General features: G+C 32.9%; 2 pseudogenes across 2 annotated transcripts; one reads left to right on the forward strand and one right to left on the reverse strand.

Moving 5' to 3' along the window:
• Positions 1–5,619: 5,619 nt before the first annotated feature.
• LOC143635020 (uncharacterized) lies at positions 5,620–7,828 on the forward strand (annotated as a pseudogene). The gene is made up of 2 exons (XR_013153982.1): positions 5,620–7,647; positions 7,749–7,828. The product of XR_013153982.1 is annotated as an uncharacterized LOC143635020 (transcript).
• Positions 7,829–8,389: 561 nt separating this feature from the next.
• Positions 8,390–12,844, reverse strand: LOC143635028 (uncharacterized; annotated as a pseudogene). The gene is made up of 9 exons (XR_013153985.1): positions 12,771–12,844; positions 11,878–12,219; positions 10,966–11,002; positions 10,769–10,838; positions 10,371–10,475; positions 9,552–9,702; positions 9,060–9,142; positions 8,793–8,886; positions 8,390–8,697 (listed from the first exon to the last, which is right to left on the reverse strand). The product of XR_013153985.1 is annotated as an uncharacterized LOC143635028 (transcript).
• Between the last annotated feature and the right edge of the window lie 6,680 nt (positions 12,845–19,524).

Below are 19,524 nucleotides of genomic sequence, written 5' to 3' on the forward strand. Positions count from 1 at the left end.
TTATTAAGTTATGTTTTGATTTTGAAAGACAAGAGGAATGTTTTAAGACATGATTATGAATCGATATGTAATGTTTTATGAAAGTTTTATATTCCGCGTAAAGTTTTTAATTAACTCTGATATTTAGAACTGTGTTTATGAGTAAATCCAACACGAAAGTAGGGTTACCGGTAACGGGGCCTTACACGATTGCCGCCTGGCCACGTTGGATTGTCGCGTGACGGTACCTGCAGTGGCGGATTCAGAAAATTATTCAGTGGGTGAAAAAAAAATTCAACCTAGAACTCGTCAATTCAAACTAAAACAAGTCAAACCAAAATGTGTCGGCTCAAACCGAAACGGGTCGAGTAAAAAATTTACATCAAACAAACTACGTATAAAAATGTAAACAATAAATTTCATTAAATATAAACAAAATACATATTACAACTGACCTCTACGTGATTTCATATTTTGAAAACGGTCAATTACAACTTCATTCGTAACACTAAAAAGTTTTTCTTTTTCAACACTACAAATTACACAAACATTTAAAAAATACACCAATTTAATTACGTAAATTTGTCCTTATGATCTTCATTGCCGAAAAACATATCTCAACTGTTGCGGTTGCAATAGGAAATACTAATGTTAGCTTTAATAATCGACAAATCAAATGAAAAAGATATGTTTCCTTATTTCCACCATAACTATAGCAAGATCCGCAATACCTTACCGATTAGCAAATCTTTTATCTTTTCGCACACTATCAATGTACAAAGGTTTAGATGTAAGAACAATTTTGTCCACATTATCACAATTAACTAATATGGGTTTAATTCTTATTGTTCATAACAAAATTAAATTTGGGCTTAAACGTTTTGGCTTAAAATTTAAAAAGTTAAGTTTGGGGTACTAAAATAGTTATGAATGGGTCACTAAATTTTTTTTGGATGGATCACTTGGGTCTTTGGACCTATTATGTTACAAATTAATAAAGGAAACTATGGACTTGAGTGGATGCAAACGTTCCCCTAACCAAACACTGGATCCGCCCCTGGGTGCCTGAACCATGCCGCTCAGTGTTATTAGTTTAAAGTTTTTTCTTCAATCAATTTCTTCACTGCACACCATATTAATGCAATTCATATTAATTACATGTTCATGCATCTAGTGGGCTTCAATCAATAGTGTTTACATAAACTAGTAGGTAAGCTTATTTGATTATTTACAACGCATACCTTTGTCCTTTGATTTATAAAATTGATGGGATAGTACTCTCTTTCAAGATGTTGTAATCTGAACCGAGAACGAGATCATGAAGTGGGTTTGGAACCGTTTCCGGATATGGGGCCAAGTAAGCACTAACCAAAGTGTCAGAAACACATATTCATAACTTGATCTCTCCTCAAACAATGAATCAATACAATGCACCTTGATTTCAACATGAAATCGATCAAGAAGAAAACATATAAACAACAATTGCTAATAACCTAATACAAAAATAGACTCAAATTATCAGCACGACGAATTGTAAATTTGGGAAGATGAGACAAAACAAGGTATTAGACGAGTTGACTAAAATATTAAATAATCTCTTACGCCTCATGAGTTTTATACAAAATATGTGATAACTCACATGGGCATTTCCAAAGCTCCAGACAGCTCAATAAGCTCAACAGGAACTTGAGCCCAATAGTATCTAGAGTTTCAGAGCCCACATCATACAAAACATAAAAAAAAAGCGTATAAGAACCAAAACTAGATAAACTATAATGTTTGATGTTTTAATTACATGTTATTTTTTTTAAATAATCATCGAAAATAAATTTGTGACGATGCTCATCCAGAAGGACCAGAAACATTACTTTTTTTAAATAATCACAAACCAACCCAAAAAAAGTATTACTTTTGTGCCTTATAATTTTAATCACTAAGGCCCGGACTAAACACATTTAAAGCCCGTAATTATATGTAGTTATGACTTGTGTGTCTCATTAGCCCCATTATACGAGATGAAAATCCTAAAAAATATGATAATAGTGAAAACCTAGACAAGTCGGGTCATTTATAAATCTATCTGAGCCGATTTGATTTGTTTATTTTGAAAGACCAAAATGTTAAGTTCAACTTTGGCTAGTCAAAATGTCCTCCAACTTTCTTATTTCCAAAAAAAAATATACTTTTTACACGTATTGACATGTATAAAAACAAAAATTCATATTTATGACATGCATGTACTACAAAAATTTATGAACTACATAATTTTTATTTATGTATATTAAAATTTGGGTTGTCGTTTTGGGTTATAATTTATATATATTAAAATTCTGACAATATTTAAAACAAACCAAACAAGCCTGTTAACGAGCAACCTTATTTTGGCCCGGGCTCAGCTTGTTAGTTAATCAAATTGATTCTAAACTAGCTCTTTTCAAGTGGGTGTTTTAGAAAAACCTCTCAAATTGGCACGTTTGGCCCTGACAATTTTATTTAACCAACCCCCGGTTTAAACCCTTGAACACCCCCCCCCCCCAACCCACCCACCCAATTGATGGTTTTTTTTTATCAGGGTTATCTATTTTGAACTGACAATCCACTTAAAAAGCTCCATTAATTTAAAATAAAAAACTATCAGAATTCTTTGCCCTAGTGGTATCTACGTTGTGTAAAATAATTTCATTTTCATTGAGGTTGAAGACTTGAAGTTGCCGGTTTCGTTATAGACAAATCAAAAAACGTATCAGCTGTTAAAAAATTAATTTAATACTCAATTATAGTTAAAAAAAATACCAAATAAATGCAACGAAAGATTTGAGTTTGGCCTTATGCAAGGTTGTCAGTTCGGATCCTGAGCCCACTCGGGTTTTCGTCCACCTTGTGTTACACCAGAGAGTTATGCTCTTGTGGTGGCACAACTACTGTCAAGTGGCAGTCGACGGTATGGTTTTGTTGAAATTAATTATAAAGGGTCTGTTATGTAATTATGTATTAGTTGTATTTTTAGTGAAGTCAAAAGAACAAGGGTCATTTATGTTAATTCATATTTATGTAACAATGTCAATTAGGGTTACAGTTATTTAACCGTCAAAGTTGTTGTATATAAATAGGACTCCTGATTGTTGTAAATAACTCAGTTCGTTAATAAGATAATATTCTGTTTATATATACTTTGTTTATCACAATCACAATTCGTTATATATTTTATTATCAGTAATCTTTCATTCACTCAAACCTGTGTTGTTTGAGACTTATTGATATCCAACAATTGGTATCAGAGCCAGGTTGAAGATTCGATCCTTTATCAAGAAGACGATGGTGATGCGAAACAGTCTGAAGAAAATAAAAATCGGTGATTTTGAAATCCCAATTTCTTGCCAAGAAGAAAGCCAGAGTGCCAGGCCCGTTTCATACTCCGACCGGAAGAATAAATACAAGTTCAAACCTAGCCTTATCTCCAAATACGAACAGGGCATTATTAATGATTTGAGAAACATCAAGTCGGGACAAGGAAACAATCCCACTTTCATTCGCAGAGGCGAAAACTTTCGTGGTGTAGCGGACCATACAAGATTTGGAGAAAAGTCTTGTATTGATGGACAAGAGACCGTCCATAATTCCAACCGAGGAATGGTTGAAGATGGCAAAGATGAAGGCCATGGAATTCATGTAGATGGCATGACAATCGCAACACGGAAAAATGATGCAGGCCCAGGTATTAACATGGAGATTGCAAAAGTTAATAAAAGGCTAACTATTGGAGATGATATGTTATTGTATAAAGGTGGTAGAAGACTAACAAAACAACAAGCAAAGAGAGCAAGAAGAAGATTCAGGGGATATATGATGAAACAAAAGGAGAAGGTTCAAAACGAACAAGAATTTCCAAAAGATAAGTTTTCTATTATGTGTCATATTTGTGAAGATGTTGGACATTTTTCGTATGAATGCCCAACAAAAATCGTAAACAGATCCATGCTTTCATCAACTAACGAATACATGGTTGTTGGAACCGAGTTTCAAACATGGGACAAAGCTTGGTTTGTAAACACATGCTTAGATAGTCATATGCAGGAAATAGATTATTTTTTACAAACTTTAAGAAATCTTTTGGGGTAGTAACTAAAGTTGATGAACATATATGTATGTTCATATATGGTGGTGGCATTATTAAAATTAATATCCATGGGAAAGAGGAATTTATTCCTAATGTTTATTATGTGCCCAACATGAATAAAAATTTATTAAGTTTGGATCAACTTAAAGAACAAAGGTATGAGGTTACCCTAATTGGACGTAAATGCCATATTAAAATATTAAATGAAGAAAGGGCTAGTGATGAGCACCTTGAAGGGACAACAAGTAACGAAAAACTTGCAGACCCAGATGGGTCAGGATCAAATGAAGGAACAAGTTTAAACAAAAAGAAGTTGGTTTAGAAAATTATTTTGAGGCATTAGACTTGATGGCATATAAAGATAGTGAAAAAGAAGAAGTATTTTACCCTCAAAATATAGCATTATATGATGATTGTATGAAGTTCCTAGACATGTTGCAGATCCATTCTTTGATCGAGAGATTCAAAGATAAGTTTAGAGAAAACTTCTATGACTTATTAAACTGGTATGGTATCACGTTTCAATCGACCCATTCCCCCTTACTTAAGCAATGGGAAGGAAGTCGACCTCTTCGACTTATTTATGTTGATACAACTACAAGGAGGATACAAAAGAGTTACCTTTAGAAACGCATGGAAACGAGTGGCTGTCAATATGGGTTTTGATATTGACATGGAGGCAGAAATCAAGACATTATATCAACTCTATTTGGAGACATTAGATTGGAGTTTTGATGTGCTACAAGGTAGAAAGATCCACATTGAAGAAAACAAAGGCAAGACCGGACCAGCTGCTGTTCGGATTAAAAGAAGAAGATTCTAAGAATAAAGAAAGAAGACCCACTTTATAATTAAGGGGGAGTGTTGAAATTAATTATAAAGGGTCTGTTATGTAATTATGTATTAGTTGTATTTTTAGTGAAGTCAAAAGAACAAGGGTCATTTATGTTAATTCATATTTATGTAACGATGTCAATTAGGGTTACAGTTATTTAACCGTCAAGGTTGTTGTATATAAATAGGACTCTTGATTGTTGTAAATAACTCAGTTCGTTAATAAGATAATCTTCATTTTATATATACTTTGTTTATCACAATCACAATTCGTTATATATTTCATTATCAGTAATCTTTCATTCACATCATTCACTCAAACCTGTGTTGTTTGAGACTTCTTGATATCCAACAGGTTTCCCGAGGAAACCTCCAGGCCAGACTCCGAAGTCATCGTGAACCTGATTAAGACGACATAGACTGACTAGGTTGAGACAACGGAATTAAAAAAGTGCAGCTCTGGACACGAAAATAAATTAAAAACATAATCCCAATAACAAAGTCAATCTCATTGAACCTTAAACCCCTAATAAACCCTGCCTGCGTTTAACAGCCGACCAATGCATTCGGCATTCGAACATCATCATCTTCTTCTTCGTCATTTATTCAGTTAATCAATTACACAATCCAACACTTCAGATGCCAATTAATCTGGGTATTATTATTATTATTATTATTATTATTATTATTATTATTATTATTAAACAATGTTGATCCAATCTGGCGTTTTGAAATTAGGGTTTCTTAAATCTCAATCCATTCTAACCCGTTCCAGTTTCCATTCCAAGATTCTCATAAACACCCACATGAATTACAATCTATTAGACTCAATCCTATCGTTGTTAATCGACACCACCCCTGTTCCACCAGTTCGTGATTTCAATCACATCCTGATCAAAATAGCCAAAATGAAGAGGCTGCAATTTCACTCATTCGAGAGCATAATGTGTTGGGTTTTCGTTCTTTCGTAATACCCAATCGGTATACTTTCAGTATCGCCATCAATTGCTTGTGTCATATGGGTCAGGTGAATGTCGGGTTTGCGGTGTACGGGAGGATGATTAAGTTTGGGTGTAAGCCGGATTGTCCGGTGGTTAATACTTTGTTGAGAGGGCTTTGTGATACAGGTGATTTGTCCCGCGCGATTGTGTTTTTTGATACGATTGTGAAGAACGGGTTGGAACCGACAAGGGTGACGTATGGGACGTTGATTAATGGGATTTGTAAAAGTGGTGACCCGTTAAACACGCTGCAGGTGTTGAAAGATCTGGAGGAGAGTAAGGTGTGTCCGCCGGATACGGTCGAGTATAATATTATTATAGATTGTTTGTGTAAAAGAGGGGATGTGATTAAGGCGCAGGAGGTTTTTCGCGAAATGAAAGCGAAAGGTGTTGTTCCGGATATTGTGACGATTCGAGGTTTTTGTGGTTTAGGTCTTCAGGAAGAAGTAGACTCGTTGTTGGACGAAATGAAAGTTAGAGATATCTCTTTGGATGTAGTAATGTATAGCATAATAGTTCATGTCTTGTGTAAAAAAGGTGAGGTGGATGAAGGCTGTATAGTGGTTGAACAAATGATGAAAGAAGGTAAGAAACCGGATACGCATACTTACACTGCACTGCTTCACGGGTATTGCTTGGTAGGTGAAGTTAAGATAGCTAAAAAGATTTTTGATTTAATGATTGCACAAGGATGTATGCCTAGTGAGATTAGTTACACTGCGCTGATGCATGGATTTTGCTTACATGGAAATGTGAATCGCGCTAGAAAGATCTTTGATACTATGGTTAAACAAGGGTGTACGCCTTGTGTTGTTAGTTATAGCATTTTGATTAAAGGATACTGCAAGGCGAAAAAGATGGATAAAGCGTGGGATCTCGTTAAATAAATGTATCAAAAGGGGATTGCTCCTAATATTGTGACGTGGACGACTCTTATCGATGGTTGTTGTCGCGTTGGAAGATACAAAGAGGCTTTTCTTCTTTTTGATGGAATTCAAAAGCATAACGATGCAAATCCAAATAGGTATACTTACTCTACTTTGATTGATTCTTTGTTGAAAAGAGGGAAACTTGAGAAAGCCCTTAAAATGTGCAGAACTATGGAAGAAAAAGGTATAGGCCCCGATATTGTTCTTTATACGAGTCTTATTGACGGTCTGTGTAAAGCCACGAAAATCAATGATTGTTTTAAAGTGTTTAGTAAGCTTCATGATAAGCGCGTGCAGCCTAATTGTAAAACATATAATGTTTTAATGGGTGGGTTTTTCAAGAATGGTAGACTTAATGATGCAAAAGATTTGCTTCAAGAAATGTTGGCTGGAGGTTGCAAGTTGGACGGTGTTAGCTATAATTTAGTTATTCAAGGGTTTCTTCAATATAATGAGATAAATGTAGCGCTAATTTATGTTGATAGAATGCTTGATGCCGGTTACTCCGCGAATGCACACACTTATTCGATCGTAGTGAATTTGTTGACCACGAACAAGATTGATGATGCTTCAAAACAAGTGCTTAAAAGGTTCTTTCAGTTTATGAACAAAAAAAGGTTACGTTCGTAAGAGGATGTTGACTGGAAGTAATATTTGGTGAGGAAAGAAGCAACTAAAGCTTATGAAAGTGACTTGATTCTTGGATTAAGTGAATGGAATATTGGGGAGCGAGCTCGGGTGAATAGTTTGGTTTAAAGATAATCATAATTGCATAAACACAAAGAAGGTACAAAAAGTTTTATGCATACGAGTCCTTGATTTACATTTATTTATTAAGCTTTCATAAGATGATCTTTTGATATTTGTTTTTGTTTTTTTTTTCTGCAGTGCTGTACATGGGGAGCAAGAATCGTCATCTATTTTCACTTGTCGAAGACAAACGGATGCCTGAAACTTGTATATAGAGGTTTTACTATCTAAATAAATTTTGAGTAGGTGGTTATTGAAACCTATTAGAAATTTAAGTACATTATGTAAATACACTGCATCAGCTTGGGTTCTGCTTCTTAAAACCAAGATTTAATTTCATCTTCAAAGTTAAAAAAGTTGGTTAATTTGACACTTCAGATTCAATTGTAACTAAGGATATTCAGATATTTTGTATCAACTCTTTTTTTAACACATCAACTTCAAACTTTGCTCATGTCAGCAAACTAATGACATTGTTTAGAAATTAGAACTAGTTAGTTACACACAAAAAAAAATAAATAATAAAATAAATAAGAGCTCTATCAAATATGTATGTGTTAAAAGTCTTTAGTAACATTTATCATTTTTAATTTTTATATTAAAACGAATGCTTTTGAACTTAAAAAATAAGTTGATTCAATCCGTCAAACCACTAAAACGACTGGTCTAACTGAACCTTCCGATCTTGCTAGTCTGGTTTGTTGTTTTTTAAAAGCCGTGGTTAAGGTTTTGCAAACAAAGAATAAGTAATCAAATAGCTAAGTAAATCAGTATATATTTTACACACACTTAATCAAACTCTACTAAATATAGGAATTTAACAATAAATTTGCAATAACACAAGAACAAACCCTCTCAGTATCATTATTTCACACCAAGAACTCAAATACAATAATATCATACATACCCTCAGTCAAAAAACTACTAATTTTCCCAACTCAAAATGTGTATGTTTTACTTATATTCGTCAATTACCATTTTACCCTTCATGGTACAATCTGCAACAGCAATTATTTAATCTCGAAGCCTTGCATTTAGCCATTGACAGACCTCTTCCATTTCTTTAGGGACCGTATAATGCCCAAGCCTGCAGTGCAAATCAGACCAAATCATATGTTAAAAGATTATTATAAAGTTGTTTCTGGGGTTGTAAAGGGGCAAAAGAGTCATTTTATTCCATACCCTTCATATGTTTTAAACGTAACGTATGTGAATCCAACCGAGCTCAGGATCTGAGCGGATCTCTCTCCGAATTTGTATGGAACAACTTCGTCACCTATAAATCACTTTGTTAGTTATGCATTGGTCAAAAAGGGTGGGTCAAAACAGGCAAATCTTTATTGGTCAAAAAGGGTCGGACTTGACCCGCTATAGGTGAAACATAACCAAAACTGAACAGTTTATCCATAAACGGGTCAAAATTGCCACAAGCTTGAAATACATACATACCGAGTCCATGACACATCAAAATAGGCAATGAGGCAGCACGTCCAATAGCGGCATGTGATCCTTCCATCATGTTTATCAAACTCCTACAAAAGATTCATCAAATTAAATTTTCAGTTAAATAAATAAATGTAGAAAAAAAGAGTGTTTTACTTGGTCAACTATTGAAAACACCCGTAACAGAAGGAAACATCTGTGAAACCAAAAAGTTACTAAAGTAGGGTTAATTACACAATAATGCAACTTTCGCATTTTCACAGTTATATGCTAGAAATGACGGTGTGACATATCACAACACCGCCATGTCACCATTGTACTAGAAGATTACTTGTATACACTGACAAAAATAACTGTATGTCGCATACATTGCAAAGAAAAACATTTTTTTTCTTACATGCAATGACAGAAAGATGAAAGTAAGTTACAAGTGGTGTAATTAACCCTATGGTATATTGAAAAATAAACGGATATTGGAAGGGTATTTTAGTAATTTACAGTCCAGCAGGAAGCCAGCCACTCAATCAAACAATAGCCTTTAAGTTAACAGGGTAGAGGTTGCCATTTCCATATCTTCCCTGAGTGAAACAAGTTGCAGAATAAAGGGCACATGCAGCACCCATACTGAATCCTCCGATACCGAATTTAACTGTTAAAAAAGAGGGTAATTTTTATGTTACAATGAGTTTAATAAAGGGCACATTTGATTTCATTATAAGTTTAATAATTGCATAAAAATTGAAAAATGTGTTGAAAACAAAAGATCAATTATACATAAGAAAACTTCTTTAGGACACTGATGCAAATATACTCACTCGACCCCAACAATACTCTGAATTGAGATCGGTTTGGATTGACTTTATACTCAACCGAAAAAAAAAAACGAAAATTCGGATTTTGGGTTTTTGAAAACCGTTTCGTTGTTTCAGTTGTCGTTTTCATGATAAGTTTGGTCTTGCCATTTGGACTTGAACTTAGGACCAAGAAAATGGCCCAAAATAATGAAGTCAGGCCAGATACATTTAGCCAAAAGTTTTTGTTTTAATTGGTTATTAAACATTTGGGCCTAAATCTTTTGGCCTGTACCATTTATTAAACTCGTATAAATTATTCAACATTCAAATATTAAATTATAATCTATAACTTTACTGACATAAGTCAGTTTTTAAGTCTTCCATCTTAAGGATAAATTTCCATGTTATGTAACCAACTTTTTTTTTTTTTTGATTAATCCCCTTAAAATATGTAACAAAACCAAAAGGGTATTCACCATATATGTAACTTATATCGGTGAAACAAAAAAGGAAGAAAATTTACCATCTGAGGGCTCGGTGGATAACAAGTTTGCAATGTGTGAAGCCGAAGCATCTAAACCTTCAACATCCTTTGGACCATCTTCAAAGAGCTCTCCTTCATCAAACCCTATTATTATAAACCAAAATGTGACAAATTATCATCTTTATGGTAAGATAGTTATTATAAAAAGGAAAACTGTTGAAAAACCTTATGGGCTTTTGATAATTTACACATTAGACTTTGGATTGCAAGATTAAATACTTTTTAACAGTTCAAGGAAAAGATAGTTATATTTGCATGAGTAATCATGCAAAAGTAAGAGCCAAGAACTTACATGATGGTTATTTGATAGTGCTCAAATAAAATAAAATAAAACAAAATAAAACTATTATTTTGTGTTTTCAAGATTAACATCTTACATGCGGTGCAAGGAAATCCACCAAGAACGGTCACAGGGCGAGTAGGAGCAGTTGGGCATATCCATTTAATCTGCAAAATGTAAAATTCATAAGGTAAATAGAGGCAAAAGAAAAACAACAAATATGCAGAACAAGAATGCACTTAAAAAGACGTTATTTAAATACAAAATTTAGGCGGGTTGTGACAATATGCTTACATTCGGGAGAGGAAGGTTGTCCAATAGTTGAGACCAGCTGCAACAAGATACACAAAATCTTTATTGAGTATACTACGTACTTCAAATAAGGACAATATAGATGAGTTTGTTGGGTTAGATAATGGATCAAACGAGTAATGTTAGGTACGGGTTGGGTTGGGTTGGGTTAGGTTAACCCAAAACACTTTTTACCCAACAAATTATATTTTTTTGATAAATGATTATTAGTATGTAAATTATGAAATTTTAACTTGCAAGAATAATTGTATCTTTTTAATTAAACTATTTCAGAGGTTATGCATCAAAATTACGCTTTGGGCAGTTTTAAGCCCCGACCCATTGGCGAGTTTTCTTTTAAAGTTTTTTTTATTTGGCCCATTAGAGACATAACATAAGTTTTATTGAAGCATGTGTCAGTAAATAAGTCAAAAATGTCACACCATTGTTTATCATAATATTATGATTCACAATATTCCCCTTTTTTGAGTTTTTCTTCATTTTTATTATTCTAATAAAAAAACATCCTTCTTTGTTTTTTTTATTTTTTTTGTGTGTAATGGAAAGGGACAAGATAAGCATAAACGTACTAGAAACAACAACGACGAATACTTCAATGATTTCACATCACCAAATATTTTACAAATCGGTTATGAAAGGAGGGAGCATGTAAATCAGAATAAGAATCTCACGGATTTCATTCTTAAATCGTTTACACAAAAAAAAAACATACTGTTCTAACTACCAAAAAGAAACTTAATAAACGATCACCAATTAAAAGTGACCAAAAAACATACAATCATTTAACCCGTTCAATCAATTACCTTTTTTCATAATGATTTGGCCCCTCTGAAATTAAACAAAACCTACATTGACCCGTTCATAAGTAAATATTTTCCAACAACATTAATCTACCTGGAGCCATTATCACCAAGACCATGCAGCCAAACAACCGTTGCAAGGTGCCTCCCTTTTGGCCTCACAACGTAAGTCCTACCAAACTCCACTCTCCTTGTAGCAGCCCTACTGCCTGATATTCGCAACCGATGCACAATGGTATTAATGCATGTTTGTGTTTTCTTATTAAAATTGCTTACATGTTTTGTTTCATTTTCTAAATAAGCAACAACCTTAGAATGTTTATTCGTAGTAATGAAATACTCATGTATGTGTAATACAATGTTTATGTAAGAAAGAGTATCATGGACTAACCGGAACCAATGGAAGCATTTGTGTAACTCATGTTTAAATAAAATGCTATATATAATGAAAAAAAGCACCAATTTCAGTTTGTAGCAGTGTGAAGCTGTTTCTGCAATTTATAGGCAGTTTGGATAGTCACATTAGGAATATAACATGTGACAATTAAGTTGTCAACCAGCTATGCATTATGCCTAAAATTCAATAAATAATAAGAGCATCCATTAAAAAACTAAAAAAGAAAAATCTTTTTAATTATCAAAGACATGTGAGTGAGTGTACAAAAGAGCATCACAGTTTGCCTAAAATTCAAAAAGAAATAAGCTAGCATCCATTAATATAGAATGTCTTTTTAGTTATCAAAGATATGTCTATGTGGCATATATATATATATATATATATATACACACACACACGAAAGAGCATCACATTATGTTTAAATCCATTAAGAAATATGACTATCCATTAAAATTATATATATATATATATATCAAGGATCCGATACAATAATCCTTTATCGTACAATAGATACGCGACACTCTGAAACATTGATTTTCAATAACAATGCTAACCCTAAAACCACACTACGCGAGCCGGTCTTCGTTCACCTTTGCTCCCATCGATTACGTCCACCTTCACCATCACTGTTCAGCAATCCGTCACGTCCAACGATTCCGTCCATCGTCGCGACCATCTTCTACCATCATGAACATTATCTTCTTCCGTCACAACCATCAATTGTGTTCACATGTCAGTTGATAAAATTGACCAACTGAAATTGAAATTGTTGAGCCTAATTGATCAATTAACCTTAAAATTGATCCGAATAATCATCAATTTGAAGTTTTTAATCGATCAATTTTTGAGTTTTGAGTGAACGTTTTAGATTAAAACCTGAATGTTTAAAGGTTTAACCTTGAACGTTTAAAGGTTGTGAATTTGGCTTGAACATATTTCGATTATTGTACATTAACTCACCCATATATATATATATATATATATAGAGAGAGATGATGATGAGAAAACTTAAAAGATATGAGAAAAACACATTTAAACAAGATTTTAATTATTATTTTTCATTCGTTTTATATTTTTATTAATGTTTTTCACCATGTTTTATTTACAACACTAATCTTATAATTAAAAGAAATGAAAAAAATAAACAATTGATGGGATGACCATTTTTTCGTAACTTTGTGGTTTCTTGTTTGTGTGTATATATAGAGAGAGATAAAGGTTAAAATACAATAATCTCTTATCGTACATTATGTACGCAACACCCTCAACCCTAGATTTCAAAAGACATGCGGTAGCAAATTTGTAAGTTATTTCAAATCGTTTCCATCCTAGTTAACCGTTGCATCGATTCAACCATCGTCACCGACATCATTTGCAGACATACACTTCAATTGATTTGAATTAAAATACGCCATTTATAGAAACCCAGTTGCAGACATTCCATATTTGTTCATATGATGGAATCGATGATAAAATTGACGGTCGATTGATAATTGTTTGATGATTACGAGATTATATGAAGTGATTTTAGTGTTCAATTTCATGTTACATGTGATTAACTTTAGATATGAACTTCAGAATGTTTAAAGGTGTTCGTTTAAATTTCTGAACGAATAAGTTGAACGTTTAATTTTTTTTTTGCCTGAATGTTTAAACTTTTGACCTTACACGTTCAAAGGTTTAACATTTGAATGTTTAGTGGTAGGAATTTAACTTGAACATTTAAACTTTTTGTTATGGATTTTTTTGTTAGTTTAGAAGTTCAGAACTTCTAAACTTTTTTTAATACCCAGAACTTCTAATTTTTTAACGTATTAGAACGTTTAAAGATGTTCATTTTTTGTCAGAATGTTTAAAGGTCTTTAGTTTTTTCAGAACGTTTAAAACGTAATATTTTGAACCCTAATCAGAGCTCGATTAAGTGCATTATTTCCGCAATTTCATAATCGATTGATGAATCTAAATACTTCTACACATCAATTCGATTGATTAAATCATCATTTTTGATCAATTTAGAAGATTTCTGATGTTCAACGACGTTCGATTTTGATTTGATTTTTGACTTTAGAGATTTCATACTTTAAGCTGTGATAAATTTGATGAGATAGAGCGACGAGTTCCGAATCTGGATATGAGTCGGTTTGTAATTTACGAATTTGATCGCGAACTATTTTTGGGTTATTTACGAAACTGCCACCGCGTGTTTTTAATCTAATGCTCTGGAAGGTACGTAATGTACGATAAGACATTATTGTTCGTTAACCCACTGCTATATATATATATGTATAGAGAGAGAGAGAGAGAGTAATGCATAAAGACAGAGAGAGCACAAAATCAAACTCAAGGGTTCTAATGAGTTTACAAGATTTTGATATTAGAATTTATTCTTTTGGTAGTACAGTGGACATAAAAGGAAAAAAAACTAAAGCAGAACTCATACAAACCCTTCAAGAAGAATATTACTGAAAAATGACAACCAACATCCTCTTAATTTGTCTCTCTTTTTTCTCTTCTTCAATCATTTAGATTTGGATTTCATGATCTTTATGGGTATCCATTATCTTATAAATGTGAACATGGACTTTCTGACTTATCATCATTGACAATCTTTCAGCAATCGAGAATATGAAAAACATAATATTTTTTAGTCCTTGAATACAAATGTTCATCAAGTTTAATGATTTAAGGATACCCATCTTCTTAAATGTGAATTAACTAACTTACCAATTCACCATCATTGACGGCACATCTCGACCAACCCGCGTACTAACTACTAACCAATATTGTGTACGAGGAACTTACATATTTGTTCTTAGGTCTTGGGGTAAAAACTTCTGAGTTAACTTGTAACAACCTTTCAATAATAAGAATACTCAAGAAATTGGAGATTTAATCGTGTCAGTTGGCAGGTTGAATTGTTCAACCAGAACACGACCCATATATTTATTTACGTCAAAACATCAACTCTAACATGTACACACATAAAATCGTGTAACCCAAACACGACCCATTTAAATGTGTCAAGCGTGATAATTAAGTTGATGGGTTGTATAAAATGGGTTAGACGTACAGGTTATAGTTGTCAACTCAAACAGGACCGCTTTCTAAGCAGATTAGATATGTCAACCGCCATGTTTGTGTACCGTCTGAATTTGTTAGCTCTACTATTTACTAAACTACATATGCATATTATAATTATATAATATATGCCTTTTGAGTTAATCCAAAACTGCAACAAAAGTAATTCTTCTGTTTTTATAACGCATCCAAGCACTCAGAAAGTAATGAACAAGCATTGGCTCAAAGTCATTCGAATTGCTTATTATGGTAATGTAATCATGAGTTAATTCAAACACTTAAAATGTTGTATCTCTTTTGAGGATTAATGTATGGAGCACCAACCTAAATATGAATTCTGAAATGTATTTGGTGTTTCTCTCTCTAAATCTGCAAATGGCATTTGTTGCTTGCCACTACGAACGAGGTACATGAAGATAATGAAAGTGAAGTCTTGAGGTTCATAATTAGGATTCTTGTTTACATTAGGAATCCATCAACTGTACGGGACCTACTAGTGTCACCAACTAAGAAACATCGAGACAAGACGAGTAATAAATAAGCATTGAGAGGGGCAGTGGGACACTTTTTTTTTGTGCCAAGATTAATTAATAAAAAAACCGTATTGGTATACACGGGTATAGCATTAAGTGATATTTATTCGATTATTTGAAACCAATTGTACATCCTTGCCACCTATTCATCTTCCTTCCCACTCTCTTCCACGGTTCCACGTTTGTAGATTGTCTGATCCAGTTTCTTGACTCCTCCTACAAACTATAACTCTGCTACTGTCTCGGTTTATGGATTGATTCTTCGATGCGATCGGTTTTCTTGCCCACACCTTCAATTCGATTGGATTTCTTAAACCATGGATATCAAGAACACAAATATTGATCACAACGGATCGACTATTTTATTATTATTATTTAAAACGAATTACAATGAAAAGAAAACAATTAAACATGAGCTTATATAGACCTTAATTTCAAACAAACCAAAAGGATAAACATAATTGAAACATAAAATCCAAGATATTAAATTAACCCTTTAACTCTTGTTCGTTATCCTCTATAATTGAGATCGATCGTCCGCACTCCTTTAATGTCCTTCGTGTTTACATGTCTGCGAATACTGTACTGCTTATATATCACCCTAGTAACTTAAGTTAACGTGATATGTGACCGATATTCTCATGACCTATATTTTTGACCGATATTTCACATGAGGACCGATAACCAAGGATACTTGATTTCTATATTAAAAGAGAAGATAATTGATTTCTATAACATTTAAGAAATCATTTAAATCATACAATTCATTATTTGTTGGTTTTAAAATGTATATCAGGAATTCCTGGTTTTAAAATACACTAGTATTTACACCCCCGTGTTACGGTGGAGGTATAAAACCTTATATTTACATATCCACTCCACTTGAAAGTACAAAGTTACCACCACCGCCGCCTTTGTTCGCTATCCTCTCCCCCCCGCAGCCAGTAACTAACGTTAACCATTAAGAAAACTGAACAAAAAGTAGACGTAAAAACGTTGAACTACACACGCTCATTGCATTGTGTTAACACACAAAAATCAGACTGGAACATAAAGTACAGAAAAAAATAACTAAGTCAATTTAACATCTACACGTTGCGATGAGGCTGTTAAACGGGAAAATAGACATAACGTTCAACCACACACATGCGTTGTAGCGCATTAACTCGTTAAATTCAAACGTAAACATTAAACAAAAAAATTGTAAAAGATAAAAAATATAAGACACCAAAGTTGAAAGTGGAAAAATGTTGACTACTAAAACTAAAATGTCACATATTCGTATACTATGAAAAAGTGCGGGGACCAAAAGTAAAAAACTAAAAGTTAAATAAAAAAAGAATATTACATTGTATACACTTAAATGCACAATGTACAAAAGATTAAAGATTCAGTATACACGTATAACACTTTAACATTAAAAATTCAGTATACTCTCTTACTATTAACAAATTATCCTTTTGCAACTTGCAAAACACTAACAATAGTAGCAAGTAGAAACTGATTAAGACTCAAAACATTAACATTAACCACTAAATGTTGAAAATTAAGACTAAAAACATTGATATCGGGAATATCGGGAATATCGGTCATATATCAGTCAAATATCGTTCAATATCATCGATATTCTAACCAATATTTTGGCAGATATTTCACATGAGTACCGATAACCAAGATAAACCGAGGTTAAGTGCATAGTTAATCACAATAAGATATTGTTGTTTTAATTATTGGAAGTGGTTTTGATTGTGTGGCAAATTATGTATAGAGTAAATTACACTTTTAGTCCTTTATATATATAGCAAATTTCAGACTTCGTCCTTAAACTACAGAAATAACAACAATCGTCCTTTATGTATAAAAAGTTTGCACATATTGTCCTTTCCACTAACTGCCATTAGTTTTTTTTTCTCATTAAGTCCAGTGGCATTTTGGTCTTTTTGACTATACTTTTGACTGGACCTAACAGAAAAAACTAATGCCCATGAATGAAAGGGACGAAACGTGCAAACTTTTTAAGACATAAAGGAAGGTTTATGCTATTTTCAAGAACGAAACGTGTGTGTGTATATATATACATATAAAGGATGAAAAGTGTAATATACTCTTCCGTTTATTTAAATAACTAGATAGAATGGGAATATAAAGTAGTTAAAATAGGAGTAAATAGGTCATTTTGTTTTACATCAACAGAGTTTGCTGATGACTAGCAAGTAGACCACCATCATCATGACCAAAAAGCACCATAGAAGAAAGCCACATTCTTTACAGAAATAAGTCAGCATGTCAACCAAAAAATAATATTTTATTATATTTATTTAAATTAAGAGAGATATCATATAAGTACAAAATCCGGTTAGATTTCCATAATCTAATAATCAAATCATGCATGATACTTTACTTCTCCAGTCTCCTAATCCATACCTTTAGAGTTGCATCACTATGAAAAAGTATTTTTAAATACCTTAATAAACAAATTAAGCATAATACTTGTCTTCTCCTAATCCCCATATAGGCTGTGAACAGATGAACAAAGCATGGACATGTTCCTTCATTTAACTTTAAGCCAACAAACGATCGAACACGAAAAATTAAATGAACAGGTTTTTTAGTTCGTCTTCATCCGTTAAGAAATTGAATATGTTCATGTTCGTTCATTTAACTTTGACCGAACAAACGATCATACACAAACATTTAAACAAACACGGTTTTCTAATGCGTGTTCCTTTGTTAAGAAATGAATGTGTTCCTGTCCATGTACTTGTACGTTTTTTTGCTTACAATATAAATCTGTTTATAACTGAACATAGATATACAAACATAATTGAGATAAAACTAATTAAAAGGTATTAAATCTATATTAAATTGTAATAGGCCTAAAAAGTTTAAATGAATATAGTAACGAGCTTAAACAAACGTAAACCTACGAACATAAATGAAGGTAAACAAAGAAACATAAACGAATTTAAATGAACGAAAGTAAACGCAAGGTTCACGAGCAACACATGTTATCATGTTCGTTCGGTTAACTAAATGAAAAAAACTTTTTGTTCATATTTGTTCGTTTGTTAAATAAATAAATATAAAACACGCTTAAAAAAATGTAAATTAACGGACATAAATAAAGGTAAAGAAGGAGCATAAAGGAATTTGTTTACAAGCCTACCCCTATGTTTATTGTTGCATCATTATGAAAACAAATAATGTTAAACTACTTCAATAATGGAAATGCATTATATTTTAAATTATGAAGATAACGTGTGTGAAGGTGGATTTGGTATGTGAAGTCTGTAGTGAATCTTGAGATTATTCCAAACCATGAATAAACTGTCCATGTCATCAAGTAATCTCACTGGTAACTCACCATAATGTTGACCTGTGCGCAGAGGTGTTTGTCTTGTTTTATTACCTTTTTTCTGTGCCATGTCGGCAGGATTTGAAGATCGTGGGAGTTTAGCAAAGCCGATTGAAAATAAAACTTGGCTCAAGAAAACCTGAATCGTAGTTACAAGTTAAACTCAAGAAATGGTTACAAATGCATTTGACACACAATAAAGCATTTCAAAGAGTAAACTTAATTAAAATTACTCCATATTTAATACTTACTACATCTAGGTTTGTAAACGAATTGAACATTCGGTGAACACCTCATGAACCGTTCGATGGGAAGTTCATTTATCTGATAAACGTACGAACATAAATACATGTTTTGTTCGTTTATTTATGTTCGTGA

This window comes from Bidens hawaiensis, unplaced genomic scaffold, assembly GCF_021521415.1.
Source record: "Bidens hawaiensis isolate Kalapana, Puna unplaced genomic scaffold, B.hawaiensis_p1.1 tig00007388_1, whole genome shotgun sequence".
Classification (NCBI taxonomy): domain Eukaryota; kingdom Viridiplantae; phylum Streptophyta; class Magnoliopsida; order Asterales; family Asteraceae; genus Bidens; species Bidens hawaiensis.